The sequence below is a fragment of the Mus musculus genome, chromosome 1 (genome assembly GCF_000001635.26).
Source record: "Mus musculus strain C57BL/6J chromosome 1, GRCm38.p6 C57BL/6J".
Taxonomy (NCBI): domain Eukaryota; kingdom Metazoa; phylum Chordata; class Mammalia; order Rodentia; family Muridae; genus Mus; species Mus musculus.
The window spans coordinates 189034265-189047725 of record NC_000067.6 but is presented as its reverse complement, the minus strand read 5'-3'; the positions used below and the strand labels follow the sequence as shown (position 1 = coordinate 189047725).

The 13461-nt window shown below is 42.1% G+C and overlaps 1 long non-coding RNA gene across 1 annotated transcript; it reads right to left on the bottom strand.

Moving 5' to 3' along the window:
- Window positions 1–8881: 8881 nt before the first annotated feature.
- Gm36561 lies at window positions 8882–12967 on the bottom strand. The gene is made up of 3 exons (XR_373831.3): window positions 12825–12967; window positions 12601–12735; window positions 8882–9305 (listed from the first exon to the last, which is right to left on the bottom strand). It is a non-coding gene; the product is annotated as a predicted gene, 36561 (long non-coding RNA).
- Between the last annotated feature and the right edge of the window lie 494 nt (window positions 12968–13461).

Sequence of the window (13461 nt, the reverse complement as noted above, 5' to 3'; positions counted from 1 at the left end):
TCTGTTCATAGCAGTAAAACCCTAACTAAGACATCACTGTTCAAATGTTGAAGATATGTACAGTTCATTATGGGGAAGAAGCCTGGAGGGAACTGGAGGAAATATTTCATCTATAGTCAAGAAGCAGAAAGAAAGGAATGAGGGTGTTCCACTATCATTCTCTATTTCTTCCAGGACTGGAGGCCATCAGTGGCAATACCACACTTAGAGTGGGTCTTCCTCCCTCAGTTAACCTTATCTAGAAACACCCTCACAGACTCGTCCAAATGTCTCCTACATGAGTCTAGACCTATCAAGCTGAGAGTCAATATTAATCATCACACCTCTCCTTGGAGAATGACTCATGGGTAGGCTCTCACTAGGCTAATCAACACAAGGCAAATTTTTCACTATCGTTTTCAGTTTAGGTGAGGAAATTCAGGAGTAATGAGCTGTGTGACTATGTGCTTGGCCAGTTACCTTGGACCATAATGACTGTGTAATCTACCATCCAAACTTTGGATGGATTCTTTGGAGGATAAAATAAGGAGATGGAAGCCTCATTAATATTAGCTCCAACAACCTGCAGACATAGGCAGACAAGGGAAACCAGGAAATAAACTGTCCTTATCTGAACTTTTGCTCCAGTGAAAAAAACACAAGAAGGACCTCCGGTGGTGACAAGATTGTAGAAACAGATGGTCCTCGGTCTCACTTATTTGCATAAGGGAAGTCATGGGGGTGGGGAGCTGTAGGGATGATAGCACAAAGCATTCAGTGCTCTGCAGAGGACCCAGGTTTCATCCCCAGCACCCACATGGTGGTGAATAACCATAGGTAACTACAGTCTCAGGGAGATAAAGCACGGCCTTCTAGGGCCACATGCAGTGCACTGACATACACAAAGAAATAAAATAATTCAGAAAAATTGTAAAGAAGCTAATGGGAAAGTAAAGACCACAGCCTTCATTGCAAAGGCTCTTTATTCTGACATAATGCGTAGAATCCTTCCCTTTTAATTCAAATAATGGATGCCTTTTCTATAATTAAATTCACTTTTATTTTTATAGTTTCCATTTGCCTGAGTCTACTTGTAAAATTTTGCATAAGTCACTCTAAACACAGCAGCATAAAACGGCAACAGCCATTTGTTCTTGCTTCGATTCCTGGGGATTGACTTGGCACAGCTGAGCAGCTCTCAGCCTGTGACTGTCTAGGAAGTTATAGCGAGATGGAGCTGGCTGTTGGTGTCATCTCATGAGCTTCTGTTCCCATGTAACTGACAGAAAACTCTGCCTGCTAGCCAGGACCTCAACTGCTCTGCCAGGCAATAACATGTGTAGAAGGCCTTTGCATGCAACCTGAGCTTCCTCAGAGTGAAATCTAGGTCTCAAGAGCAAGTGTGGTATGAAAGAGGCAAGAGCAAGCTGTCCCTGCTCTTGGTTGTCACAGAGAGCTTTGTTACAATGGGGGATGACAGTCTCAAAAGGAAGGGGCATAAATACCACCTTCTGACAGGAATCGGAAGGTCACGTAGGACGAGCCTATGGTGAGATGGGAGAAATTGACATGATGCCTCTAGAAAACACGCTGTGTGCACATGAAGTCTAGGAGATACGGAAGAAAATTTAAGAATATTCTAAATGCTTTTTGCAACCTCATCATTCTTTCTAAATAATTTAGAGGAGATTTGGGTGGACTTTTAAAAATTAAACAATAAAGATTTCAAATTCAGTAGACGACTAGTGGCCACCATTCTCAATGAGGTTCATTCAATCTCAACCTGCATTTTATCCTCTATTAACCCCTGCCATTGTCTCTGAAACATCACCCTTGCCATTCATCTTCCATCCCTGCTGTCCATCTGAGACACCAGCTGAGTTTCTCTGTGTAACTCAAAGCAGCAAATTCAAGTCAAAAAATGCTTCACTCAGTTCCCACCTAGTGAAAGGTCAAATATTTCTGTATAGACAAAATGCTGAATGGACAATATCCTACCTCCCTTCAGAGATGTCAGACCAAAATATATTTTATGTTTATATCATTTCTCAGTAGTTTATATTATCTCCTAACTTTATACCAAAGAAATTACCAATATAAGAGCCATTAACATTTCCTTGTGTAGCCCAAACTCTGGATTCTTGATGCATCCAAACTCAGGAGTGCAGGGAAAGCCTAAGGGATTCAGTGAATTCGTGTCATTTTGTCTTCAAGAAAATGTAGTAGGTGACAGAGACTCCTCAATTGGTACAGCTGTCCTCACTTGGGGACAACCATAAAAATAGCACTGATAATGTACTAGTATTAGAACTAACTTTAAATTCCTTTATATGGCCTTTAATTCTGAGAATGAATCATAGGTCTCAGAAGAACTTGTGTCAGTATTCATTTGAGTGTGGAAAAGAGCATTTTAGATCGATTAGAATCGGTCCATAACAAGTGCTAACTTTAACTGTACTCGAAATCACCAGGGTTTGACTTCTTGGGAATAAGCAAGGCTAAAATTTTGATTTTCACCCCAGGTTATTTTGTACAGAATCTCCATTCCAAATTCCACACTCAAAGTCAAGTTCAAAGCTCAAGACTGCTGGGTGTCGAGGAGGGAGCTGACATCAGCGGTGAGCACAGGGCAGCAAAGAGACAAGGTTGCAGTGCATATTGTGTATTGGTGCCTGGGATCAGAGAGGCTGTAGGACAAGAAGGGGGGTTAAGAATCAGGACCTCCAGGTACCGTGAGGCTGGGCAAGAAGACTTGTATAAAGTTCCTGGTTTTGAAAATTTTATGTTAATCCAACCTTCTATATATCCTTGAAGATATATAGAAGTAGTTGGAGCCCCAGAAGCCATAGTTTCTTGCCTCTTTCATAGTCTCTGATGGAATTCTAATTGTGCAGTAATGTTATAAATTCATTCTCACTCTATACTGGCTTGGAAAGATGGTGTTTGCGAATAGGTCGTAGGACATTTTCCTGACTCATTTCATCACAGTGGGAAGATTGTCAACTGCCATAAACACCTGGTCGTGTACTCTCTTTAGTTAACCAGCTTTCGTTTAACTAAATGTTCATGAAACATATTTGGTTTTTACATTGCAGTTTTTAAATACAGCAATATACTTTTATTTCTAGAAAAAAATCATTGTTGTGCCAGTTGTTAGCAAGCAACATAGTAATAACAAAAAAGAAAGGCATGGGTTAGAAGTCTGAATCTACAGTTCCCTAGTGTCTCTCTCCAGATGGAGTATCTAACCTCTCAGAGAGCTTTTTCTCAACTGTAAGCCAAGAGAGAGCCAAGTGCCTGTTGACCATTGCTGTACCATGAACACACTTAGCATCATGTGGTTTTCATAACAAATATTTGGCTAAAATACATAAATTCATAGGAATATGAGCAGTGCTTGATTGGGCAAAGAAATTCCTTGTGAGGGGAAAGATGGAGAGAGATTTAAATGTGCAAGGGGGTTCCTTGTATAGAAGTCTACTTAATACTGGTAAGTATGCTCTGTGAGCCTTCTGATTAAGAAAATGGATTTGCAAGTTTTTGGTGGCTCTTTGCTGTTCAGCAGAGGTGGGAGAGCTGAGTGTTTGGCTCCCAAGTGTGGTGTCTTCAACTAACAGATGTATCTCCTCCCAGCCTCAAGACTCTGCCAGGCAGTGGTTTTGCTTTCTCTCCCTCTTCTCTAGGCCACTTCTCTGTGATTGGTGGAGGACTTCTGTTTCTATGTCAGTTTTTCTTGATACCCCGGCTTCTTCCATCATCTTTTAAGGAGACCTCACAGTGCCTTGAGGACGCTAGTCTTGTCGCGCATCAATGTACTCTATGGTAATAATGATAACTAATTTTTTTATTGGACTTTGAGCCCAGTGTCAGGCTTCAAAGAACCTCGCCAGTAAACATTACCCCCACTTAAAAATGTTTTTAAGTGAGAAATTGATTTTTTTTTCTTTCATTTTGCTCTTTGCAAAGCATTTTGCTAAGGGAGCTAAGCAACAACTCAAGTCTATCCGGGTTCAGAAGCAGTTCCTTTTGACGACTGGAATCATGACCTTCACTCTCGTGACCTTCACCTTCCACTGGAATGTGTTTCTTCATTTCCAGACCACTGCTGCGTGAACCTCATCACCGTCTAATCTGGCGTGTTCTCTGGACATTATGCTGTGACATTTCTAACAGCCCAGCTTCTCTCCTACTCTCTGTCACCCCGAATAAGCCTCCCCTTCAAGTTCAGTTTTTTTGGCTACCATTTCTTCAACCTGTCTTCTCCTCCCTCCATTGGCTGGAATCTCGCTAATAAGGTGATGCAGAGGCTTTCAGTTAAGTCCTCTCAGATTGACAAAACTAATTTGCATTGCCAGTTTCCACTCGACAGTTTTCTCCGCTGCAACCACAGGGTGACAAGTTGTGCTGAAAGGTGTATGGAGTTAGCACATTATCCAGCAGGCATGCATTTATTTTGAAGCTGCGCTACAGTAGGCACTATAAAGGGAGGCTCATATCCAATCTATCTCGAAAAGGCACTGGTTTGGTAGGAAACATGCATGTTCACATCCTTAACACTTTGGTGAAGGTAGATAAAGGGCCATTTATATCCAAGAGGTCAAAGGGTATAAAACCATGTTATTAGATGGTCACTGTGTTTATTAGGGTGACTGTTGCTGTGATGAAACACCATGACCAAAGCAACTTGGGAAGGAGAGAGCGTATTTTCTTCACAGTGTCATAGGACAGTTCATCATTAAAAGCAGAGAGGGCAGGAACTCAAGCAGAGCAAGAACCTAGAGGCAGGAGCTGATGCAGAGGCCATGGAAGGATGCTGCTTACTGGCTTGCTCAAACCCTCATGGTTTGCTCAACCCGCTTGCTTATAGAACCCAGGACAACGAGCCTAGGGATGACACCACCCACAAGGACTGGGCCCTCTCCCATCAATCACTATTAAGAAAATGCCCTGCCTGCTACATGATCGTGTGGATGCATTTTTCTCCTTTGAGGCACTCTCGTCTCAGAAGACTTTTGTGTCAGGTTGGCGTAGAACTATTCAGCCGAGTCGCCCATGACAACAGTTAAACTAGCACAAATGTGGAGGATCCAAGAAAAACCAAGGGTTCTGTCAGAGTCTCACACTGTTGAGGGAAGTATGGCTGTGTAACCAGGAAGCCGGAGTTAGAGTTGAAACACAGGGACAACTGTTGACAGGAGCCACCACTGGCCTTCTTCTAACAACGCTAAACTTCCTTCGGGAACTCATCTTTCTGTCATTCTGCCCAAAGCTGATACCAAAACGGTGACTAAGAAAACTTTAATGAGAGCTTTCTGAAAACAAACCCTCTTCTTGCAACTGAACTTGAACCACTCCAATCTTTGGGCCATCGTGCACACACAGTCTGAGAATAAAGTCTGTGTGTGACAGGTGGCTTTTTGAGTAAGTCAGGTTTCTCATGGAACTGCCTAAATCCCAAATTAAGCTGTGATTGACACCTGCCCTGTCCTAGGCCCATTTGAGCTCCCAAATTAAGCTATAACTGGCACCTACCCTGTCCTGGGCAAGTCTTAGGGTTCATGAATCATTTAATTTCTTTTCTCTGTCCTTATGCAGTTTGATTTGATTTTCTTCTGTTACTTTTAACTGAAAGAGATCTAGCTAGACAAGTATAGCCGAGAGAGAAGACAGAGCCGGGTGGATGAGCCGTAGCATCGCCTACAAATCAGACAAGACTATTTAGGCAGATTATCTAAACTAGGTTCCAGATTCGAACTCATATCCTGTGTAATTGGAGACAAGTCACTTACTGTCTCTGTACCTTAACTTCTTCTTACAGAAAATGAGATGAGTGGTTTTTTTCTACCTCACACATGTTACTAGGATTAGACAGAACAATCTCACATTGGTCAGATTGAGATAATCTGAGAGTGGCAGTGGGGGCTGGAGTAGTAAGGATTTTCACTTGAAAAAAAAAAAGGTGTATTTTTTTCCCTTTGAAAAGTGAAACAACGGTATAAAAAAAAAAAATCAGGAGGAATAGCCAGGCTGAGCGTGGCAAGGAGCTGACGAGGAGTTGAGTGAGCTCCAGCCTTGAGCTCCAGCCAATGGTGAGAGGAACAGAGAATGAAGATAACCAGAAGGAACCTTTTATGAAGACCAGTCCATAAGCCGGTCAAGGCGGCATCTGAATCATGGTCTTGTGCCAAGACCTGGAGCACAGGAAGCTGTAGTTTACCGGTGTATGAGGAACGAGTGTGTGAGGAACAAAAGGCAAAGGCGGGACTGGAGGCAGGGGAAGGACATATGAGGGAGTCCTTCTCAGCTCAGGGAGGACGATCGACTTCCTCTTACCCGGGACTGTATCCTGTTCCTCTAAAAGCACCTCTGAGGCGCTTTCCTGTCATTTATGGTGTTTTCTCCCCCAGGTTGGAGGAGAAGGAAGTGTTTTGCATGCACGTGTCCATCTCTGGGTAGTAAATGCTACAAATACGCACACCGTGATTCTAAATCTCATCTCCTGTTCTGTGATGAAAGACAGAGGGGGGGGGAAATATTTATGCCTTGCTACTATAGACAGAAACACAGACACTAGCAAGATTTAGAACAGAACCAAAACATCCAAGAGACGAATGAATGAGCATAAAATATTCAAGGCATGCTCCAACTGTATTAGAACATTAACACACACCTCTCAAGCTCTTTACGTATTCTAAGCTATGCACACAAAAAATGTCTGCTATGGTAATCGTTTGTATTCACAGAAATATGGAGGCAATCATAATCGTCTATCAGTAATAGAATAGTTGAAAAATCACCCCGGGGTGTAAAAAGTCTATTTTAATGTCATTTAAATGTCCTCTAAGAGTGAATTTACTTCATAATTTTAAAACACCTTCAGCGAATCAGGTGGAACCCAGGGTCTTTAGCAAACTCTGCACATTTCTACCACCAAGCTATGTCATCAGTCCTAGAAAGTGTTATGTGCTATTTGTATGGAGGACCGTGCCCAGAATCCTAGCATTTGGTAGGTAGAGGCAGGCAGAGTACAAGTTAGAGATCAGCCTGGGCTATATAGCAAAACTATCCCAAGAAATAATGAAAGGGGGAAGGAGCAATAATAATTTTATAAAATGTAGCATATGAAAATTTAAGCTATTTATCTATTTTATGGAAAGGCATTGATAGTATGGAGCCCTTAAATGGTTAAAACCCACAAATTGTCTAGGTCATGGGTGCTTTGGATTTTTTGTTTTGAGACAGGGTCTCTTGTAGATCAGGCTAGCCTTAAATATACAGTCAATGGTATCCTTGACTTTGTATCCCTTGTCTCTACATTCCAAGTGTTAAGGTTATGGGTATGTATAATCATACCAAGATTTAGAATTTCTTTTTTTTTTTTTAACTATGAGGCCTGGGAGTGTAGCTAAATTGGTAAGCTGCTTGCCTAGAACACAATCCAGCATTATAGAAGCCATGTGTGATAGTTTCAAAATATAGCTTATGCATGTATGAAATTCTCTAATAATAAAAACACTATACTTTGAAAAGCCAGTTTTTAAGGGCCCCTTTTCTATAGACTTGCCCTTGAACTGTTTATCAAGTGGTTATTTCTTCCAACAAAGATTGTGGACTGAATCAATGCTGATAAAGTTCTCTATCATGCCAATTCAGCACAGAAACACTAAATGATTGTGGTGATACTTTACTTAAAATATTTTTTAAATGTGGCTGGAAAGATGGTTCAGTGGCTATGAGCACTGGCTGCTCTTGCAGATGACCTGGGTTCAGTTGTCAGCACCAGCGGGGTGACTCACAACCACCTGTAACTCCAGTTTCATGGGCTCCAATGACCTCTTCTGGCCTCTGTAGACACTGCATGTGGTATTTTTTTTTTAAATCATTTCTTTACATTGTTATTCTTAACTGTTTAAAATGGCATATGTATGACATATACACTGGAAGAGTAAGGGATTCTCATAAGCCAGATGAAAGTTTGTCACTTGCTTTTTTTCTCCCTGACTTGGGTAAACTCATCATTCATGCTTTAAACCTGAAGCACCATATGAAGTAAATTCTGTTCTAAGCAGCTAGAAGATGCCAAAAAGATTTCCTTAAGTATTCTTAGAGAGTGGCGTGACAAGTGTGGCCCACGGAGCAGCTGAGTAGAGTGGGCTGTGGCGGTATGTGTCAGCTCAACATGAGCTAGAGTCAGCAGGGAGGAGGGAACCACAGTTCCGATTTTGCCTCTATCAGACTGGCCTGTGGGCAGGTCTTTGGGTATTCTCTTGATGAATGGTAGATGTGTGAGATCCCAGCACACTGTGGGTGGTGCCATCTGAGTAGGTAGGTGTTTCTGGGTTGTGTAAGAAAGGAGACTGAGCAAGGCATGAGGAACAAGCCAGTAATCGGTGTGCCTCCATTGCCTCTGCTTCAGTTCCTGCCTCCAGGTTCCTGTCCTGGCGTCACTTTGTGATGGACTTCACTGTCCACTGAAAGAAACCCTTTGTCCCCCAAGCTGCTTTTGGTCATTCTTTATATCACATCAATAGAAAGTAAAGCAGGACCTGGGCTTTAATAACAAATTTCTTGGCTTGCTAGCATTGTGTCTCATAAATAGTGTGTTCCTATACAGATGAAACGAGTAACAAGAACAAAACGTCCTTAGGATTAGGGATGAGATCTCCACCTTTTATTGTCCTAGAAATAAAAATTGGAGTCAATATTAGAAGCAAAAGCAGGGCTCCCAACATACCACTGCAATAAATAAGGTATTTATATTGTGCCTCAAATCCTCCATACAGCTGAGGACCTTAGCCAAGCACTGCGTGGGAAATGGTTAATAAACTGAGTACATTTTAGATACCATCCATCTTAGTTAGGATTTTACTGCTGTGAAAAGACACTATGACCAAGGCAACTCTTATAAGGACAACATTTAATTGGGGCTGGTTTACAGGTTCAGAGGTTCAGTCCATTATCATCAAGGCAGGAACATGGCAGCATCCAGGCAGGCATGGTGTAGGAAGAGCTGAGAGTTCTACATACATCTTCATCTGAAGGCAGCTAGCAGAATACTGACTTCCAGGCAGCTAGGATGAGGGTCTTAAAGCCCACAGTGATACACCTATTCCAACAGGGCCACAGCTTCTAACAGTGCCACTCCCTGGGGCGAGCATATATAAACCATCACAGCATCAGCCCTTTATTTAGACACAGCATCTGTGCTTGACAATATGGAGACTGTGGGAAGGGAGTACTGTAAACATGAGCCCTTTTGTTCATGTTAAATGTAGAACCATCTCCCGTGTCTTGAGAAATTTCCATCACACGAAACTATATTATTCCTAAATAAGGAAATTAAGAAGACAATAATGTTGCTAATTTAAACGAAGAAAGGAAGGACTAAGACGACCAGCCAGTACAAGCAGCATAACGTTTAGTATCTAACTCAGATATACACATATTAAATAAGTCTGCCCCATGTTGTTCAGTTCTCTTATGTTTCCTTCTGTAACCCTGAGAAGCAAAATATGTGTTCTCCAATCTCCTATGAGAATGGAATGTAGCGTATGATAGTCATGTGACCTTGGGTAGCCAATCAGATGCATAAGTTCAGACTCAGATCAGAAGCAGCAAGACCAATAACACCAGCATCAACATCTGGTTTCCATGGAAACAGTGATGTAGTTGTCACTGCAATGAAAGCTTTATCATGCTGTGTCCAGTAACACAGACGCAGTAACCACTCCCACAGATTCAGAGCACACTGCCCACCTGACTTCCTCATCTTGAACTTCCGAGTCATGGGTCAACATCTCCTCAATGCATTCCCTCTCTGTTTAAATTGTCCGGAGGGACTTTTTTCTTTTTTCCCTTTTGAAACACTGTTTACAAATGAAAAGGGATTTAGGGAAAAATTTTTAAAAAGAATGTAAACATGCAAATGGAATGTATATTCATCCTGCTCCTAGCAGCATGGTGTCCGGAGCACGAAGAGGTGAGCAGCATTGAGCTTGCGGCCCAGCTGGGCCACCCACTGCCCAGTGACCTGCTCCCTTCTGGGAGATCAGCAATGCCTTAGTGTTATTCTCAGAACACTGCTTTGAATTTTAAGTGAGTCGATACTGAGAACAGGGCCCGGTACAGATAAAAAAGCACATGCATGTTTAAACACAAAAACAAAACACCACTTACAATGTCAAGTTATGTTTAGAGGCAAAGCCAGTCACCTGTGATATCACTGCCGTGGCTTTTCCTCCGGGTGTTAGGAAAGGGTCTTGGAGGAACACTCAATGTGAAATAAGTCATCCTGTGACTGACAAGGGCTAGAACAAGCTAATTACCTTCAATACTCACATTCATGCATTCTGCACTGCAGAATCTATTAAGCTGGTGAACTTTGCTAGTGTTCGAAGAGGAATAGGAGATGTTCAAAAGGTCTGTGTATCATAAAACATCCCCCAGCCTATTAGTTAAGGTTCCAGTGTTGATTATTAATAGACCATGTACAAAAAGTGTTCATGGGGTGATCAGGTGACTTGAATGTTGTTATCAGATTAATAGAAGGGAGTTGGGGGGGGGTTGTTTTGGATTGTTTTGTTTTGAGGCAATGCCAACTGCAGGGCAGGTTCCTGATCTTCCCACCTCCACCCCCGCCCTCCAAGAGCTGGGATTACAGATGTGTGCCACCAGGATTACAGATGTGTGCCACCACGCTTAGGCTATGTGGTGCTGGATTTGGAGTCCAGGCCTGTGCACGCCAGGAAAGCACACCCCAGTTGAGCCACTGGGGTGTAGGAATGTTCTCAGTTGAGCCACATTCCTAGCCCTCAAGAAGAGTTTTCTATGGAATCCAATAGAATTTCACACTCTGGGGTAACAGCTTCTAGATGTGTCAATGATGAGAGGCAAGGTAATGACACGCCCTGGAAGAAGGGAGAAGGCTGATTCTGTGACACGTGAGGCTGAGAACAGAACCAGAGACTGTAGAAAAGTACTAGGAGTACATCAAATGATGTAAGGAAGATGTTGGGGAGGGGTTTACCCAGGACTGGAGGTTCCTTGCAACTGATTCACTAGAGAAACAGTCTCAGAAAGTCTCCTCTTCACTGTGACAGTGCTCTACTTAGAAAACCTGGGGAGGGCGAAGGATGATGCAAATGAAGAAAGTAGCAGGAATGAACATCAGTTGGGCTTAGGATTCCTTTTGGTCCTGTCTACCTTGCCCCATAGCAGGGGACTTGAAGACCATCAGTCACCCACTAGAAACAAAGAATCCACAGGAAACACTTCACCAATATCAAAGACAGACATGTGGGTAGGAAATGTACACTCTTAGAGTCAAGGAAAGAGGAACAAACTTGTTAAATTCTTCATGTGTCCCTTGTTAATATGAGATATATGAAATAACTTATAAAAGAAAAGGTTTGTGAGGCTGAAGAGATGGCTCAGCTGTTAGAGTCCATAGCTGCTCTAGCAGAAAACAAAAGTTCAGGTCCCAGTACCCACAGTGAGCAGCTCATAAATGCCTATAACTCAGCTCGGGGGGGGGGGGGGGGGGGGCGGCTGATGCTCTCTTCTGGCCTCTGCAGGCAAGTGTGTACATATATACTAGAGACACATGCACATGCCTACGCATGCACAAATGACTGTATGCATGTGCACGTATGAGCCTTGCATGGTATTTAGCACCCAAGACAGACAAATCCTTCTGTTGACAATTTGGAAAACTAATTTTGATAAATGTTTTCTTTATAACAGTGGTTTGGTTTCAGGCAGGATTAGAGTCAGAAACTTGCAACGGAATCCATAGGTAGGTAGGTAGATAGATAGGTAGATAGATAGCTAGACAGACAGACAGATAGATATGTAGGTAGATGATAGATAGACATACAGATATGTAGACAAAGAAAGACATTGATGCTGTTACATTTCTCTAAAGACTTTCGTTCATCTTTAAATCATTTAGCTCATTTGTTGTGCTTGAAATTAGATTTGTTTCTACCAAAGAGTAAATAAAGCAGTCAGCTCATTTAGTGTTTTTTAACAGCCACTGTGCTAGCTACTTCTAAGTCACTGAATAAAATACCAGACAGACAGACAGACAGCCTGGCCTGCCTCGACTCTGCCTGACAGGCAGGCTTTCACAAAAGCAGGCAAAATGGCTCCTGACTGACAGACAGACAGACAGACAGATGCTGAGGATGAAGGGTTGGTTTCAAAAGGTTCAATCCATCGTGGCAAGGAAGGTGATAACAGTAAAATGAACTAATGCTCTCCTGGTAAGGATCTTTAACAAACAAACAAACAAACAAAAAGCCTCCTCTCATACAGAAGGCATCATAGAAAAACATCTGAAGGCTTGTTAAAAGTTAATGCTTACATCTTTTTACCCAGGGAGACAAAATAGATTAAAGAATTTTTAAAACATTGATGTATCTGACTTTACTGTCCAGTTAATCTTGGCGACCAAGGAGGTTCCTCAGCTCCCATTCAAGCCTGTTTTTCCAGCTTCTAAGTTAAAGACCACAATATTTTAGGGGTGATGTGTGGTCTCACTGTTTACTTCTCTGGTCTGCTCTACCTATTAAGTAAATGAACACCAAAGCACAGTAAAGATGGATACTGCACTGCTCTCACCCAGTAAAATCGCCAATTCATTCTTCATTCTTCTTTCTCTTTCTGTTTTGCTCTTAGATCCATGAGGGGATACAGTTTCTACTGGCATAGAAAGCTCCTTGTCAATGCTGAATGAAGCTTCCTGGGCTGTCTCTCCTGTGTAAAACAGAATTGTTAATAAGAGATCATTGACTGAGACCTGACAGCCTCCATTATTGATGGCTATGCGCTCCTAAACTACTAACCATTATTTCTGCTACGTTAATAGATGCTCAGCCCCTTCAGCTGAGAGATCTCTCATCTCGGTACGCTTGGTACTCACATCCTCTCTCTCACCTTGGCACCCATTGCCAGAACAGAAGCAGCCCTCACAAAACAAGTAGATTTAGAACAGGAGTGGATTAGCTTCCAGAGTGTTACCTGGTAACCACCAACAGGGGCCTCTCTGTTTGATGCTTTGCCAAGTCCCATGGGTTTGTTTGTTAACCAAAAGATTAGGAGTCCTCCCTGTCTCCCTAGAATTTTAAATCTTGTTGGAGAAAGATAATTATCTCTCTTCAACAGTAATGATTAAACAAAACAAAACAAAAAAATAACCCTCAGTTTGTCCCAAGTTGACTTTTAAATTTTGACTATTAACACAACTGTTTAAAATACTAACTGTATTTTTCCATGCCTGTCTCCTACCAAACAGTAATGACTGACTAGATTTTTTTTTCAGCAAAGAGAGAGTAGATTTTGAAACAGCCTACTAAAGCAATGTCTGAGCTACTTACGCAAAGAGTTAGGTGTGGATGCCTGAATTATTTAAGGGGGCATGAAAGTAGAGGAAACCTGTTTTTAAATCTTTGCTGATCCAGAGACGAATAGAGACGGAGTTTG